Raw genomic sequence first — 18,924 nt, 5'->3', positions numbered from 1 at the left:
TAAGCCGTTCCACCGAGGCAAGGACTGCTTCCTATGGGGGAATCGCACAGTTTTGCCAAAAAAAGGCAGAGAAATGTTTATACGTGAACTATACAGTACCCACCCAGGCATAGTCATGATGAAGACTATTGCCAGGTCGCACATTTGGTGGCCTGGCATTGACTCGGAATTGGAGTCATGCATATACCAATATAACACTTGCTCACAGTTGAGCAATGCACCAAGGGAGGCCCCACTGAGTCTGTGGTCATGGCCCTCCAAACCGTCGTCCAGGATCCACGTAGATTTCGCTGGCCCCTTTCTAGGAAAGATGTTCCTAGTAGCAGTGGACGCTTACTCTAAATGGATTGAATGTATAATAATGTCATCATGTACCTCCACTGCCACCATTGAAAGCCTCCGGGCCATGTTTGCCACCCATGGTTTGCCCGATGTCCTTGTTAGTGACAATGCACCATGTTTCACCAGCTCAGAATTCAACGAGTTCATGACCCGCAATGGCATCAAACATGTCAGGTCTGCCCCGTTTAAGCCCGCATCCAATGGTCAAACAGAACGGGCAGTCCAAACTATCAAGCAGAGCTTGAAACGCGTGATGTACGGTTCCCTGCAGACCCGGTTATCTCGGATTCTGCTCAGCTACCGGACGCGACCCCACTCGCTTACTGTGTTCCCCCTGCAGAATTGTTAATGAAGAGAGCACGCAAAGCCAGGCTCTCCTTAGTCCACCCAGATCTCAATGATCATGTAGAAACCCAGCGTCACTGGCATAATGTATACCACGATCGCGCGGCTGTATCGCGTGACATTGAGGTTAATGACCGTGTGTTTGTTCTTAATTACGGTCATGGTCCCAAATGGGTTGCTGGCACTGTGTTAGCCAAGGAGGGGAATAGAGTGGTTGTTGTCAAACTTTTGAATGGACGAACGTGCAGAAAGCACTTGGATCAGACCAAACTGCGATTCACTGACAACCAAGAGCAGTTTGAAGAGGACATCACCATCATTGATCCACCAACACACACCCAACCAGCAATCGACCTCGCGGTCAACCACGAGGATGAACCCACCTTGCCCGACAGTATGATCTGACCAGCCGCGCCACAGTGCAGCAATGGTCTGGCCGACTCACCCATGCCAGGACTTCAACTCAGGCGATCAACCCGGGAACGTAGAGCCCCTGATCGCCTCAACTTGTAAATAACTTGCATCTAAGACTTTGGGGGGGGAGTGATGTTATGTATATAAACTTTACTAATGTGTAAGACTTGCTACCAGGGGGTGCACCTGTTGAAGACTCAAGGGTCACCTGCACACTCCGGGCAAGCAGGTATAAAAGGCAGTCTACCATGCTGCTTCCTCACTCTGGAGTTACATTAAAGAGACCAAGGTCACAACAGTTTGAGCTTACAATTGAAGCAGGTGCAAAATTCACAAGAACCCCCCCCTCCCCAGCCCCCGCCCAGTGTTTGGGCTCATTCGAAAGGAAATTTAAGTTGGGACTACCGACCGAAAAGTTTTGAACTCTAAAGTGCTTATGAAAGAAACTACGAACTTTAATAGAATTTCGGATTTTAAAAGACAAACTCAAGGCTGTGGGTAGATTGACGGAACTAACAGGAGACAGTTTAATTAAGTGAAGCTCCCTGGATGTAAGGACTAAGTTAACCTGTCTGGAGGGATGAGTATTCTGAAAATCTTTCCCCCACAAGAGACATTAACATCACAAAATCACCCAGAGGTAGCTACCCATCAACATGGGTCTGGACAACCATTTCAGCATATACATCACAAAGAGGTCCAATCCAGCCTGTATGCGAAAGACTATGCACAAAAGGACATTGCAATTACCAAACTAATATTTCCATCAGGAAACAGTTTTCGACATCAACTCACCCAAAACATATCAACTTTTAACGAGCCCGACAAAATATTACAAAGAAGAGCCAAGCCCGCCAATATTATACAAAGGATTTTGAACAGATTTGGCGGCAAGATTAGAAGCACTGAAATCGTATAACTGGCCCCCTGTTTTCAACAGAGGTTAGGTGGTTGCTAGGTAGCTACAAGGCTGCTACTACCTCAGATGACATTTTGACTGACAGACTAGTACCACGCTACGCTGTGTCATCAAGACAAGGAGAGAAACCAACGCGACAGTTGTAAACTAACTTCTCCAGCCTCGAAGTCCTGAAGTCCTGAAGGAAGGAAGAACATCAACATCGCGGCAGCGACTGACCACAGTCAACGTGGTATCAAGGGAAAAACAACCGCGATCTACCGTTAACTGTCAAAAGGATTGGTAAGCATAGTCCCTGCCTGCCCTGGAGTCTAACCTAGCTAGAATTAGGTATATGGGAGGTGGGAGGTATAATTTACTGTAACCCCTTTTCAATGTGTAGTGTATGGTTCTTCATTAAAGTGATTATAAGTTTGACCTTGTACCTTTCCTTGTATTGTCCTTTATTAGAGTGATTGTAAGTTTGGCTTTGTATTTTCTTACTAGAGTAATAAGCTTGTATTTCCTTGACTGTAATAAAAACAAAGTTCTTTTGCATCAAACCAGTGTCCTTTGCACTTTTGTCACACCCCCCAAATAAATCCAGAGTCGAGAACCCAAGGGAGTGGGAGCGATTCGAATGGCTCAAGTTGGTCAGAAGGGAACCTGACCCCCTCATAGAGACCACCCCCTTACACAATATACAGTCTTGTGGAGTTATTCTGAACATAACAAATACCACAAAAAGAGATAAAAGCGGTTGTATCAATAGCAGAGAGGAACTTAATGCACAGTGTCATGTATCTTACATTATTATATATAACTGTATCCTAACATGCTATACATGACTGTAATAAGATATGACCTGTAACCACCAGCATACCTTACCACCGGGGGTGCACTTGCAAGAGACAGGTATATAAGCACAGGTCTCAGGCAAGTGCAGCATTCCAGAGCTGTGAAATAAAAGGTGCAGGTCCAGAGTGACCTTGACTTCACGATATGCCTCATGTGAATCTGTACTGAGGGGACAGGACTTTACAGTGGCGACGGGTTACGGGATTACAGAATCCACAGAATGGTGAACAACGGATCAGATGAAAAGTACAATGCGGGAGACAATTGGGAGGACTTTATAGAAAGGCTCCAGCAAAGCTTTGTAACCAAAGACTGGTTAGGCGACGACAATGCAGACAAGAGAAGAGCCCATCTCTTGACCAGCTGTGGCTCGAAAACATACGCTTTAATGAAAGATCTGTTGGCACCTGAGAAACCAGCAAGCAAGTCGTTTGAAGAATTGAGCACACTGGTAAGAGACCACCTGAAGCCAGCGAGCAGCCTACACATGGCCAGACACAGGTTCTACAACTACAGACGCTGTGTGGGCCAGAGCATACCCGACTTCGTGGCAGAACTTCGGATGTTGGCTAGTTTATGTGAGTTCTCCGATGAACTGAGAGAAATGCTGAGAGACTTTTTCATTGAAGGAATAGGCCACGCAGGCATATTCCGAAAGCTCATAGAGACCAAGAACCTGACCTTAGAGGCAGCAGCACTGGTTGCACAGACATTCTTGGTAGGGGAAGAAGAAATGAGGTCGATTTACAAAGCAGGTACGACAACTAACGAAATAATGGAACAAGGAGTTCACAGCATTAGAAAAGCTGCTACCCCCACACACAGACAAAACCGGCAGAACAGGCTTTCGACAGCAAGCAGTGGCAACAGAAGCCATCAAGGGCCACAGGAACGGCCGTTCACATCTCATCAACCCATAATGAGAGCAATCAACTACAAACTGAGAGAAGCTCAAGAGAGATCAGCCAGACGCAGCTCATTCTTTGCAAGCAGTCTGTGCTGGAGGTGTGGGGGTGGGCACTCATCAAGGGAATGTCGATTTCAGCAGGCTGTTTGCAGGAACTGTGAATATACAGGGCATTTGGCCCGCATGTGCAAAGAAATGGCAGCTCGGCTGGTATACAAATCTGATGGGTCGGAAAGCGGACCAGAAGACGGTGGGGACAGTACCCACTGATGTACAGCAGGTCAACACGATCAATGGCCGCTACTCCTACGACAGGACGCCTCCTATAATGATGAGGGTCCTACTCAACGGGATATCTGTCAACATGGAGCTGGATACAGGAGCGAGTCAATCTCTCATGGGCGCTCAACAATTTGAACAACTGTGGCCGCATAAAAGAGACAGACCAAAACTTACAAGGGTCGACACCAAACTAAGGACCTATACCAAAGAAATCGTACCAGTCCTTGGCAGCGCCATGCTCTCTGTCACACACAAAGGGACAGTGAACCGACTTCCCCTGTGGATTGTCCCCGGAGACCCCCCCAGCACTGCTGGGGAGAAGCTGGCTGGCAAAACTAAACTGGAAATGGGATGATGGCCATGCCATGTCATTAGAGGAACGGACCTCCTGCTCAACAGTTATAAAGCGATTTGAACATTTCTTTCAGCCAGGTGTGGGCACTTTCAAAGGGGCCAAAGTCAAAATCTACATCACACAGCATGCTAGACCGGTCCATCACAAGGCCAGAGCTGTACCCTATGTGATGAGGGAAAAGATTGAACACGAACTAGACAGGCTTCTGCGGGAAGGCATTATATCACCTGTGGAATTTAGTGACTGGGCAAGTCCCATCGTCCCAGTCATGAAGCCTGATGGACCCGTACGAATCTGTGGGGACTACAAATCTACCATAAACAGAGTCTCCCGACAGGACCAGTACCCACTGCCCAGAGCAGAGGACTTATTTGCCACATTGGCTGGAGGTAAACTTTTCTCAAAATTAGACCTCACATCTGCGTATATGACGCAAGAATTGACCGAGGAATCCAAGCTACTCACCATCATCAACACACATCGAGGCCTGTTCATGTACAATCGCTGCCCATTTGGCATCAGGTCGGCAGCTGCCATATTCCAGCGCAACATGGAGAGTCTGCTCAAGTCAATCCCGGGGACGGTTGTATTTCAAGACGACATACTTATCACGGGCAGGGACACCGACTCCCATCTCCGTAATTTGGAGGAAGTACTAAAGCGGTTGGATCGGGTAGGCCTACGAGTCAAGAAATCCAAGTGCCTGTTTCTCGCACCCGAGGTTGAATTTTTGGGCAGAAGGATTGCCGCTGATGGAATCCGCCCAACAGAGTCCAAAACAGAAGCAATTCGCCTGGCACCCAGGCCCCGGAATGTCTCAGAACTGCGCGTCTTTCTCGGGCTACTCAATTACTTTGGGAACTTTATGCAGAACTTAAGCACGCTGCTGGAGCCTCTCCACGTGCTACTCAGAAAGGGGTGCGATTGGTTTTGGGGGGACACCCAGGAACGCGCTTTCAATAAGGCACGCAACCTTCTGTGTTCCAACAGTGTTTTGACTTTCTTTGACCCAGGTAAAAAGCTAGTTCTCACATGCGATGCGTCAGCGTATGGGGTCGGGTGCGTTTTGCAACATGTCAATAGTGCGGGCAAATTACAACCCATAGCTTATGCCTCCAGGTCACTTTCGCGGGCGGAGCGCGGGTACGGAATGGTAGAGAAGGAGGCGCTCGCGTGCGTGTACAGTGTCAAAAAGATGCACCAATACCTTTTCGGGGCCAAGTTCGCGTTAGAAACCGACCACAAGCCCCTCACCTCTCTCCTATCCGAGAGCAAGGCAATAAACGCCAACGTCTCGGTGCGAATTCAATGGTGGGCACTCATGCTGGCGTCCTACGACTATACCATAAGGCACAGACCAGGCACAGACAACTTTGCCGACGCGCTCAGCAGGCTACCCCTGGTGACCACAGAAGGGTCTGACGAACAGGACTGTGAGATAGTCATGGCAATCAATGCCTTTGAGTCCACAGGTTCGCCCATGACGGCGACCCCACGTTATCCTTAGTAAAAAGATGTGTCCTAACCGGTGACTAGGCAGAGGCTCGCGATGCCTGCCCCGAGGAATTAAAACCCTTTCACAGGCGCATGCATGAGCTATCACTACAAGCAGACTGCCTGATGTGGGGCAGCCGAGTAGTCATGCCTCTGTGAGGCAGAGAGGCATTTGTCCGGGAGCTCCACCGCGAGCACCCGGGAATCGTTCTCATGAAGGCCATAGCCAGATCCCACGTCTGGTGGCCTGGTATTGACGCGGACTTGGAGCTCTGCGTCCGAAGGTGCACCATTTGTGCCCAACTCAGCAATGCCCCCAGGGAGGCTCCACTGAGCCCCTGGCCCTGGCCTACCAAACCGTGGTCGCGGGTGCACGTAGACTATGCAGGCCCATTCATGGGCAAAATGTTCCTCGTAGTTGTAGATGCATTTTCAAAGTGGATCGAATGCACCATTTTAAACTCGAGCACAACCTCCACCACTGTGGAGAGCCTCGCAACCATGTTTGCAACACACGGAATCCCTAACATATTGGTCAGTGACAATAGTCCGTGCTTCACCAGCGCAGAATTCCAAGACTTTATAATTGACCACGGCATAAATCACGTCAAGACGGCACCGTTCAAGCTGGCCTCCAACGGCCAGGCGGAGAGAGCAGTGCAAATCATTAAACAAGGCATGCTTAAAATCCAAGGTCCCACGCTGCAGGGTTGCCTGTCGCGACTGCTGTTGGCATACAGATCTCGTCCGCACTCACTGACTGGGATCCCCCCCCACGCAACTGTTGATGAAAAGGACTTTAAAAACAAGGCTCTCATTAATCCTCCCAGTAATGCACGAAATCCTTGAGGCAAAGCGCCATAAGCTGACTGAGTACCACGACAGAAATTCGAGGGGGAGATGGAATGAGATAGGGGACAAAGTGTTTGTACTAAACTATGGCAGGGGTCCCAAATGGCTTGCAGGGACAGTAATGGGCAAGGAAGGAAACAGGCTACTGGTAGTACAAATGGACCATGGCAAAACCTGCCGGAAGCATGTAGACCAAGTCAAAAGCAGATTTACCAACAACACTGCGGAACCAGAGGCAGACTACAATGTGGAACTCGCACCACACCTGGTGGACAGACAGAGGGAACAACCTGAGGAAAGGGCAATCCCAACAGACAGCCCAGGCGAGTCAACAACAATCACACCAATCGAAACAGACAGCCCAGGTGAGATACCAGCAACCACACCCAAAGAAAAACAGACACCAAGGCAAACAACTGAATCACAACTCAGACGCTCCACGCGAGAGCGTAGACCACCTGAGAGACTGAACTTATAAAGACAATAAGACCTTGGGGGAGGGTGATGTCATGTATCTTACATTATTATATATAACTGTATCCCAACATGATATACATGACTGTAATAAGATATGACCTGTAACCACCAGCATACATTGCCACCAGGGGTGCACTTGCAAGAGACAGGTATATAAGGACAGGTCTCAGGCAAGTGCAGCATTCCAGAGCTGTGAAATAAAGGTGCAGGTCCAGAGTGACCTTGACTTCACTACATGCCTCGTGTGAATCTGTACTGAGGGGACAGGACTTTGCAAACAGGATGAAGCACTGTGGCCCACAGGATGTTAAATTTCTACATTGTTTTTGACTGAAAGGAGGATTTCCTGTTCTGGCTTCCTCCCATTCTCATTCTTTGGCATTTCTTGAGTGATAGGCATAATTCATCCAGTTAAGAGTGGCAGCTAATATTTGTCTCGCAGCCTCATGACTCGTCTGCGAGGCAGAAGGCAGGGGATTTAAGTGCCACATGCAGGTCTTGTTTGAGGTCGCGTCTTTCATAAGAGATGCTAAACCCCGAGGCTCCGCCTGCCTATCTGAGTGGACGTAAAAGCTCCCTTTGGAAGAGCAGGGGTTTCTGCCCAGTGCCCCGGCCAGCGTGTCTGCCTCAGTCGACGCCACCATTCATCTCGCGGCGTGTTTTTTTTTTGTGGGATCTTGTTGTGTGCGCTGCTGCCGCCTGGGGGTACGCCAATGGACATTGACAGCCCCAGGACGTGAACGGCGCCGGAGGAGCGCAAGTTCTTTCCGATGTCTTCGGGAACTTTGAGAACTGCGGCTCCTCTGCGGATCGCAGAGTGGCTTTGCGGATCGAGAGAGGAGGGGCAGCCCCGGCGACAGGATTGCCAGACTGTTCCGTTTGGTGCTCGCCGCTGATGATATAACTACGATCAGGGACTCACACACACACACACACATCCTTTCAGACCCCCAGACCGACAAGTCAAACCAGTATGTGTGAAACCAGTTTTGCAAACTTTGACTTTCAGTTAAACGCAGAGATCTTGAGGCAGGAAAAGTAATTTTTTTTTACTTCAAAGATTCATTGCGCACAAATGTTCCTACATTCGGAAAGTTTGTTTTAAGTATCATTCGAACTGATAAGCACGCCAAACAATTTAGCAAGCAGTTAAACTGATCAATTTGTCCAGGCAGAATGAGGAATAATACACACAATTACATTTGTTAACTAGATCTTTCAAAGCTGAGATTCTCCACACAATGGTATAACAGTCTTAATTTCAGACACACTCTGTACCTGTTGTGTTTCAGCAGACACTTCTCCTTTCCAAAGCCTCCAACACTGCTGCCCAGCCTGCACTTTGGGTTCCTCCCTACTCGCTCCCCTTAAGAAGAGCTGTAATGTAAAATGTGTTGAACCACATGGCAAAAGCAAACCTTCAGTGAAACTGCTGTGGACTGTCCCAGTACTGCACATTTAGCCAACTCCCTGATTAAAACCCTGCTCTGCATTCATTGACACTATTAAAGCTGAGTGTGGCAGGTTTTGTTGTACCAGTTAATCGCGATGAGAGAAGGCAAATGCTATCCTTAGAATTTCTTCTCCCCCTGATCTGCTCGACTGTTTAATAAGGAACACAACTCCAAGAATGTGAATGTCATTTCAACTGACTGTTCAGAATGTGCTAATCTGACTGCTTCAATACTAAACACAGCCGGAATCAGCACACTTAGATCATGGGACAGAATTCCCGCCCTCCCTGGGTCGGTACGCAGTGTCTACAGACCCGGGAAAGCATCGCAAAAGCCAGTTTTCGGCGCACAATGCGCATTCGCTGAAAACCAGCTTTTCCGATCTGTCAAGCTGGAGCTGGACAGACCTCCGTATCTCGGCAGCCAGGACACCTGCAAGGGCAAGATTGCGGTATTTACCCATATCTTGCCCAGCAAATGTCCTGAAAACTCTTGCGCCTGATAAAAGCAGGCGCATAGTCTACTTTTATAGACATAAGATAAAAAATACACAAACATTTTACAATAAAATTATAAAAACACATTTTATTGTTTAAAAACCCTCCCCACGACAGTAAGTTTATTTTAAACCATAATTAAAAAAACTTTTTTGTAAATCAGAAAAAAATAATTGTTTAAATGCATAAATAACTTTAATTTAAATTAATAAAAATATGTGGTGTATTTTTCTATTTTCTGTTAGTGTTTTGGGTGTTTGGGGGAGGGTTTCTCATTTATAATAATGGTAAGTCCAACTTACGGAGTTCCCATTATTATGAATGAGAACATACTTGACCTGATTGGCTGCCCAGAGCCATGTGACTGCAGCTCCAGCCCTGCGCACGTCCTGACGTGCACACACTGCGATGCAGTCAGTGGCCTCAGGACCGGGACCTCGCGTGGGTGCAGCAACTTCAGGTAAGTGCGCTTCTTTTTAAAGCTTTTTACCCGATCGCCCGCGGGCAGCAGTCGACTGGGATTTCTGGACCCATATCTTGTAAACAAAGCGTGCACATAAATATTTCTATAGCCATTTATATAGCCTCCTTTTTACATCTCTCAAAGCAAATTAAAGTACTTAATACAGGTTGAACCTCCCTTCTCTGGAACCCTCGAGACCTGGCCTGTTCTGGATAAGGGATTTTTCTGGACGAGGGGTGGTCATGTTAAATTGGATGGTACAGGTACTGAGCAAGGGGATATCGAGGCTGGCTGACTTGGGGCTAGGAGGGCGGCAGAGAGATCATGGGGGGGGGAGTGGGGCAGGGCTGGAGTGGATCGCGGGGTCAGGCCAGCGATTGTGGGAGTCGGCAGCGAGGAAGGACTTCAATTTGTTCATGTTGGAGTTCTGCGCATGCGCCACCTGGTGGCCGGGAATGATCCTGGATGCGGTGCTGGATAAGGGAGTTCTGGATAAGAGAGGTTCAACCTGTATTTCTTTTTTATTCATTTCTGGGATGTGGGCGTTGCTGGCAAGGTCCAGCATTTATTGCCCATCCCTAATTGCCCTTGAGAAGGTGGTGGTGAGCTGCCTTCTTGAACCGCTGCAGTCCGTGTGGTGAAGGTGCTCCCACAGTGCTGTTAGGGAGGGAGTTCCAGGATTGTGACCCAGCGACGATGAAGGAATGGCCGATATATTTCCAAGTCAGGATGGTGTGTGACTTGGAGGGGAACGTGGAGGTGATGGTGTTCCCATGCGCCTGCTGCCCTTGTCCTTCTAGGCGATAGAGGTCACGGGTTTGGGAGGTGCTGCCGAAGAAGCCTTGGCGAGTTGCTGCAGTCCATCTTGTAGATGGTGCACACTGCAGCCACAGTGCGCCGGTGGTGGAGGGAGTGAATGTTTAAGGTGGGGGATGGGGTGTCAATCAAGCGGGCTGCTTTGTCCTGGATGGTGTCGAGCTTCGAGTGTTGTTGGAGCTGCACTCATCCAGGCAAGTGGAGACTATTCCATCACACTCCTGACCTGTGCCTGTCGATGGTGGAAAGGCTTTGGGGAGTCAGGAGGTGAGACACTTGCCACAGAATACCCAGCCTCTGACCTGCTCTTGTTGCCACAGTATTTATGTGGCTGGTCCAGTTACGTTTCTGGTCAATGGTGACCCCCAGGATGTTAATGGAGGTCACGATGAATTACTTTGAAGCACAGTCACTGGTGTCATGTGGGTAAATGGAGCAGCCATTTTAAACAAAGCAAGATCCACAAGCAGCCATGAGCTGGATGAGCAGTTTATTATTTGGGGGGTTGAGGGAGGAATGTTGGCAGTGCCACTGGGAGAACTCAACGATTTAGATTTGAATATAGGGGGTATGATTAAGAAGTTTGCAGATGACACTAAAATTGGCTGTGTGGTTGATAATGAAGTGGAAAGTCATGGGCTGTAGGAGGATATCAATCTTCTGGTCAGGTGGGCAGAACAGTGACAAATGGAATTTAATTCAGAGAAGTATGAGGTGATGCATCTTGTGAGGGCTAATAAGGAAAGGGTATACACATTAAGCGGTAGGCCACTTAATAGTGTAGATGAACAAAGGGACCTTGGAGTGCTTGTCCACAGATCCCTGAAAGTAGCAGGCCAGGTGGATAAGGTGGTTAAGAAGGCATGTGGAATGCTTGCCTTTATTGACCGAGGCATAGAATACAAGAGCAGGGAGGTTATGCTTAAATTGTATAATACTTTGGTTAGGCCACAGATGGAGTACTGCATGCAGTTCTGGTCACCATATTATAGGAAGGACGTGATTGCACTAGAGAGGGTGCAGAGGAGATTTACTAGGATGCTGCCTGGAATGGAGAATCTTAGTTATGAGGACAGATTGTATAAGTTGGGTTTGTTCTCATTGGAACAAAGGAGGTTGAGAGGAGACCTCATCGAGGTGTACAAAATATTGAGGGGCCTGGACATAGGGGATAGGAAGGGTCTATTTCCATTCGTGGAGGGGTCTATTACAATGGGGCATAGTTTTAAGGTGGTTGGTGGAAGATTTAGAGGGAATTTTAGGGGGGTTTCTTTACGCAGAGGGTTGTGAGGATCTGGAACTCGCTGCCTGGAAGAGTGATGGAAGTAGAAACCCTCATCACTTTGAAGAGATGGTTGGATGGGCACTTAAAGTGCAGTAACCTGCAGGGATACAGACCTAGAGCTAGTAATTAGGATTAGATTGGATGACCTTTTGTTGGACGGAGCAGATATAATGGTAAGTACTGCAAGGAATAGAATACGGCCAGGGTGATCTCCTGGACTTGTTTCGATTGCCTAGTTGGGTCGGAGAGGAATTTTCCCAGATTTTTTCTCCCTAAATTGGCCTGGGTTTTAATCTGTTTTTTGCCTCTCCCAGGAGCTCCGGTTGGGGTGGAGTGTAGAATGTTTCAGTATAAGGGGTGTCGCAGTTGTGTGAGGCGGACTGGTTGTGCTGGGTGCTCTTTGCCTTTCTGTCATTGTTTATAGGTTTATATGTAACCTTCAGGGCTGCTGACCGAGGGCCGTGCGGCTCTTTGTCGGCCGGCGTGGACACGATGGGCCGAAATGGCCTCCTTCTGCGCTGTAAATTTCTGTTTCTATGTTTCTAACTCCCTTCTCATATCTTCGAATACTGCCCTCATCAACATTTAGCTGAACCATTGGAACAGCCAGACAGGGCCTTAACTTTAACACCTCATTCAAATATTGCGATACAATGTACATGGTATTGCCTACAGCCCTGTGGCGTAACCTCCATTTTCAATCTTTCCCACTCACGGTTGCTGTAGTTCTCATCTCAGATTAATGGCCCAACCTACAGACAAACATTGGGATGCATTCAAAGACGTATTTGGTACAGTGCAAAAACCAGTACATGTCCCTCAAAGGGAAAGACTTGACCCGTGTAGTTAAGCAACCCTGGTTAGAAAACGAGGTAAGAGACAGTATCAAACTGAAAGAAAAGGCTTACACAAACTCAAGGAAAAGTGGAAATCAACAGACTGTGTGAGCTATAACAAGCAAAAGAGTGAGACAAAGAAAATAACAAGAAGTGAAAAAAGGCAATATTTAAAAATTGCAAGAGATTTCAATCCTAACAACAAAAGTTTCTATCAATATTTTGACAGAACAACAGTGGTAAGAGAGAATGTGGACCCATTAAGCGAAATCCTGCGAGACTAGAATGGATAATAAGGAAATGACAGACTTGCGAAAGGAGTACTTTGTATCTGTTTTCACCATAGAGGAAGGGGACAAAGTACCAGCAGTAAAAGGGAACTGAAAAATTAATCAAGGGGATGAACTTAGTGGATTTAATATAAGTTTAAAAAAATGATAATAGAAAATATAATGGGACTTAAATCTCCAAGACCTGATGGTTTCCACCCTAGGGAATGAAAAGAAGTAGGTGCAGTAAATGTCCATACTTTGGTAATCATTTTCTAAAGCTCTCCAGATTCAGGAATTGTGCCTTTGGATTGGAAAATTGCAAATGTTGCTCTGCATTTATGTGTTGAGCTAGGGTATGAAAGGGCATGCATTCATGGCAGTGATTTCCCTGTGAGGACTATCATCGGACCTTCCATCTGGCACTTACCCCTAATGATCTTGCTTTGTTTAAAATGGCTCCTGCATTTACCTCTATAATGACAATGACTGCACTTCAAAGGGAGGGAGGGAGAAACCAGGTAACTATAGACCTGTCAGTTCAACATCAGTTGTGGGGAAGTGACTGGAATCTATCATCTGAGACATGATGACTGGGATCTTGGACAAGTATGAACTGATCAAATAAAGTCAGCATGGATTTGAGAAGGGCAAGTCATGTCTGACTAATGTAGCTGATATTTTTTGAGGAGGCTACCAACATAGTGGATAGGAGAATGTCTATGCATGTTCTCTATATAGACTTCTAGAAGACATTTGATAAGATTCCACACAAGAGCTCATTAGCAAAAATAAAAGTGCATGGATTTGAAGGTGACCTTGTGACATGGGTTGGTGATTGGTTGGAAGATAGGAAACAGAGAGTAGGGAATAATAGGTTCCTTCTCTGATTGGTGGGATATGACAAGTGGTGTTGCCCAATGGGAACTTGGGCCTCAGCTTATCACCATATTTATTAATGACTTGGATGAAAGGATAGAGAATTGTATATCCAAGTTTGGAGATGACACTAAGGAGGAAAAATTCATCCCCTTAGAGCCTCCTGTTAGCGCCAGATGATGCCGGAAATGGGGTGCTAGAGCAGTATCACCAGGGTGAGGCGAATACAGCGTTGCACACTAAATCCCGCCTCGTCCCCCTGTAGCGCCGGGGGTAAGAGTTATAGTCGGGAACATCAATGTCGGTTGGGTGGATCGTGATGTCAGCGAGTGTGCAACACTCACTGACCACCCGATTTGCTAAATTGATTGTCGCCACCTACCTTAGTGCCTGGAGTAAAGAGTGACAGGGAGAGCTGGCGTGCAGCACCAGGAAGCCGGCTCCAGGGATGTTATTTAATGTGATCATCAGTAATGACACGCAGCTATCAGGTTAGTGCAGTTTCAGTGCTTTCTTGTCAGCTTCACCTACTGCAACAGTTCCTTTCCGTAATTTCAAGGTTCTTTTGTATCAGGAGACTTGTGGCAACTAAAAAGTAGCTACATTTACTCTTCACAGAATTAAACTGCTACACTTGGTTACCTTACATAGGGGGGCTGCAGTGGCAGTTGACTTTGCCTTCTGGAATCTACAGCGGAGGGAGTGGAGGCAACGAGAAGGACTGGAACATAATCCCAGAGGGAGGAGGAGGGCCATCAGGGCTCTCAACAGGAGGCCTTTCTCTCCGAGGGTATTCCAAAAGCACTTCTCCTACTTCCAAGGTATTAGGATGCTCCGCTTCATCAAGGAGGTGGTCACAGAACTTTGCCACCTCCTGCAACAAGAACCCCCAGCTTAAATCAGGGCGACCACAGCTCTCTAAGTGGCAGTCAAGGTCACCATCGCCCATGATTTCTTCTCCAGTGGATCTTTCCAGTCTGGAACAGGAGAAATAGCTAACATCTCACAGTTCGCCATCCATCACTGCCTCCGTGAGGTCACAGAGGCTTTCTACAGCAGGAGAAGGGATTACATTTCCTTCTCCATCACTGGAGAGGAGCAGGATGAGCGTGCATGTGGCTTTGCCAGGATAGCGGGATTCCCCATGGCGCAGGCCGCCATCGACTGCAACCACGTGGCTTTGCGCGCACCGCATAACAATCCTGAGATCTTCCGTAACCGCAAATGCTACCACTCACTGAATGTGCAGTTGGTGTGTGACCACACACAGCGAGTCCTCAATGTCAGTGCCCGCTATCCTGGCAGCGGCCACGATGCCTTAATCCTGCGCCAGACTGAAGTGCCACCACCACGTCAAGCTCGAGACGAGGGCTATCCTGCTCTCCACCTGGCTCACAGCTTCCCTCCACAACCCCAACACTCTCCTGCCCATGAGAGCCATGTTGCCATGCGTTCGTCCCGGTAGAAAGCCCCAATGTGGCCGTAGCATCATTGCAGCAAGAACTGCCTGCTCTGAAAGTGAGGATGTCATTTCAGAAAGCAATGCGGTCCCTTAAAAAGGAACTGCCTTCTGAAATGAAAAAAAAATCATGTAATAGGCAGTTTTTAGCCATTAGAGCTCAACTGTCTTCTGAAAAAAGTTTGCCTTAAAAAGAATTGCCAAATGGGAGTCTTCAGCTCTTAAAGCTGAATTCTCTTCTGCACCTAAAAAAATGGGAAAAGTGCTTCAAATGGCTCAGCAAGCCAGAGACGGGGCGCCCAGGGTCTCGCATGCAGCACTCCAGCTTTATGCAGAGGATCAACACTGCAAGAGAAGTTCTCAACCCACAGGGGCCAGGAGGCCATCCAGAAAGACCGATGTGGGACCAGAGCACCGAGGCTATCACTGCCAGCAGTGCTGCCCCCAGACTGGGCTCCACTGCCCAAAGAAGCTTCATGACCTCAGACCACTGTTCAAGGTCAGTGAATGTATCTTCAAAAGCCGTCTCCTACCAACTGCACCACTAGCCTCATACATTGCTCAATGCATGACCCCCTCTCCAATCTCTCACCTACCAACAATCCGCACCAATCACAAAGCATACCTCCCATTCCTCGATTCACCTCACCCCCTTGAAGGAGATGGTGCTGGCCAGTCTTGACAGGGGCATAGCTGAGCCCTTGGCCAGTGGCGGGGCTGAAAGAATACAAGATGCTGGTATCCTCATATGTTATCCTCCTTCTCACTTCCCCTTCAGCCCACAATCTCATCTGATGTGCAAGCTACACATGGTGTAAGCATGCCCCTCTTCCTTTCCCACCCCCCCCCTGTCACCACAACCCGACTATTGTGACATACTCATTTCAGACACCCAAGAAATGCAGCCTGCCCAGACAGTAGTTGACCAAGAAGAGGGAGAGCAGAGTGAAGAAGAAGCAGAATGACCGCCACTCGATTTTACATTCCAGCCACCAGCTCCTCGAGGTTGCCCTGCAAGTCCATGTGCAGTGTCCCCCACTGAAAGTCAGCAGCCTTCCACCAGACATGCTGTAGCCACTGGGGTAGCACTGCGTAACATCAGTAGGATAGGCAAAGGCACACGCAAGACAGTCACAAAGGGAATGCACAAGGGTGAGTTGATTTCTTGATGTCATAGTGGATGGATAGATGTATAAAATTGATTTGGAAAGTTAGCTTTGTGGCTTTTATTTTAGTATTGTGGCCAAGAGGACGCTGTGATGGTCAGTAACAGAGGGAAGGGAAGGTGTGGGACTAATGTTGAAAGGGGAATTGGGGTTGTGGTCACTGGTACCGCAGGCAGATGATTCCATCCCGGATATCCAGACCAGAAAGCGGCTGCCTGGGTTGCATTGTCCTCTTCTGCTTCTTCCTCTTCTGTGTTTTCCTCTTCCCTCTGCGGGCGGATGCTGCAATTCTGAAATAAAACCAGAAAATACTGGAAATACTCAGCAGGTCAGGCAGCATCTCGACCTGAGACGTGAACTCTGTTTCTCTCGCCACGGATGCTGCCCGACCTGCTGAGTATTTACAGCATTTTCTGTCTTCTCAGAGGCCTTCCTTTACCATCCGCGGCCTTGCAACCGTCCAGCAGCACTCCCTGCACACGTTAAAAAACTTTTGACATGTATTGCACCAAGCCACTACTTCAATAAAATATTTTTAAAATCCAGTCCAAAAGCTTAAATGCATACTTACCTGACAGATGTGTGTGTCACTTTCAGAGGTGCTGACAGCACCTCTGTCAGTCTGCTGAGCGCTCGGTTTTCAGAGCGAGCTTAGGGCCCACGCTGAACTCAGCGTTAAGGTCGAAGTTCGCACACCTGCTGTCCAGTCGGCGTTGCATGTTGACTGTCATCACCCTCTCTTTATTTACATTTCCAGGGCCAGCGGCAGCACTAAGGCCCTCACCAAAATGGCGGCCGCTGAGTCCTGCGCCAGGGAAGGGCGCCAGAGTGGCGACCGCCATTTTTCACCAGGATAGCGGCGCAAACAGGTGGCAGTAAGGAGCCTAATTTCTAGGCCAAGATGGCAGCTGGAAAGACCACATCCCCAGTGGGATACTAGATACAGATTTAGTCAGAATAACAATAATAATGAGGCACAGAAGGCTAAAGCCTGCTGGTCATTCCTTCATTGCCTTTCACAACCTCAGGACATCCCAAAGCGCTTTACAGCCAATGAAATACTTTTGCAGTGTAGTCACTGTTGTAATGTGGGAAACGCAGCAACCAATTTGTGCACAGCAAGCTCCCATATACAGCAATGTGATAATGACCAGATAGACTGTTTTAGTGATGTTGGTTGAGTGATAAATATTGGCCAGGACACCGAGGATAACTCCCCTGCTCTTCTTCAAAATAGTGCCATGGGACCTTTTACGTCCACCTGAGAGGGCAGACGGGGCCTCGGTTTAATGTCTCATCTGAAAGACGGCACCTCCGACAGTGCAGCACTCCCTCAGCAACATTCTGACTCAAAAATGAGAGTGCAACCAACTGTTCCATGGCTGACACGTCAATGCTGCTCCAATTGAATGGTAGAACAGGCTCGACGGGCTGAATGGTCTACTCCTGTGCCTATGTTCAGGCTGATCCACAAAACCTCTATTGCAATTGTGTTATCTGCCATAAAAAAGAAAATGTCGGAAAAATTCAGTCGGTCAGGCAGCATCCGTGGAGAGAGAAACAGAGTTAAGCCTCGACTTTAACATTCTCATCCTTGTTTTCAAATCCCTCCATAGCTTCGTCCCTCCCAATCTCTATAGCCGTGCCTTCAGCTGTCTGGGCCCCAAGCTCTGGAACTCCCTCCCTAAACCTCTCCGCCTCTCTGCCTCTCTCTTCTCCTTTAAATCACTCCTTAAAAGCAACCTTGTCATCTGCCGTGATATCTCCTTGTGTGGCATGGTGTCAAATTTTTGTTTGATAATGTTCCTGTGAAGCACCTTGGGACTGGCGGGTTGTCAAATTCAATATGTTAATCGCTCAATTACAGCGATATTAACGTGGGTTTGGGGATTTAACTGTGGGTGCACAGGTTTCCGAGGCTTCCCGGAACTCCCCAGTGAAAGCAAGGCAAGAACACAACGGCAATTGAGGGAGCTGAAGCCACGATATTGCAATACGTACTGAAACCTCGCAGTTGCTTTTTTACTCATTGTGTGACAGGCTTTTGCTCTCAGTACTTATGCACAGTAACTTTCATAACTTTGGAGGTTTGTATGAGTAATGTATTTGCTTCAAGGGTTCTTTGCTTAAGAATCCAGAGCAACACATTGCTATTAAGAACTAGTTGGTTTATTAGCAAAGGTTTAACAATCACACGACACATTACCAGTTCATCCACCAGGCTCACAACCACCTGCCTCATCGTGGATCCCCCGAACCCAACTGGCTGGGGTTTTATTAAGTCTTGTGGACATCGCGTGACTGGCTAAGCCACTCCCAACTCAACAGCTCTACAAACCTGTGAGCATACTCACACGTGCATACGTTACAGGTATGTCTGACCTCCACTCTGCATCTGTGATCAGCAACATCAGCATGGGTGTCGCTTATGTTGTTTTTGCTTCGACCTCAGCTGGGCACCAAGATGACCACCAGCACCACCACCAGCAGCACCAGCAGCACCACCAGCACCACCAGCAGCACCACCAGCACCACCACCGGCAGCACCACAGCAGCACCATCACCAGCACCAGCAG

At 48.0% G+C, this 18,924-nt stretch overlaps 1 protein-coding gene across 1 annotated transcript in view; it reads right to left on the bottom strand.

Annotated features, from left to right (window-relative positions):
* LOC139240921 (beta-1,4 N-acetylgalactosaminyltransferase 1-like) overlaps positions 1 to 8,608 on the bottom strand; it is a 157,709-nt gene extending 149,101 nt beyond the window's left edge. The window contains exon 1 of the mRNA XM_070869451.1: positions 8,503 to 8,608. The gene's annotated coding sequence lies outside the window, so the exon portion shown is untranslated. The remainder of the gene's footprint in view (positions 1 to 8,502) is intronic.
* Positions 8,609 to 18,924: the final 10,316 nt, after the last annotated feature.

The sequence above is a fragment of the Pristiophorus japonicus genome, chromosome X (genome assembly GCF_044704955.1).
Source record: "Pristiophorus japonicus isolate sPriJap1 chromosome X, sPriJap1.hap1, whole genome shotgun sequence".
Lineage (NCBI taxonomy): Eukaryota > Metazoa > Chordata > Chondrichthyes > Pristiophoridae > Pristiophorus > Pristiophorus japonicus.
Note: the sequence above shows the minus strand (reverse complement) of the source record. Positions and strands in the feature narration are given on the sequence as shown.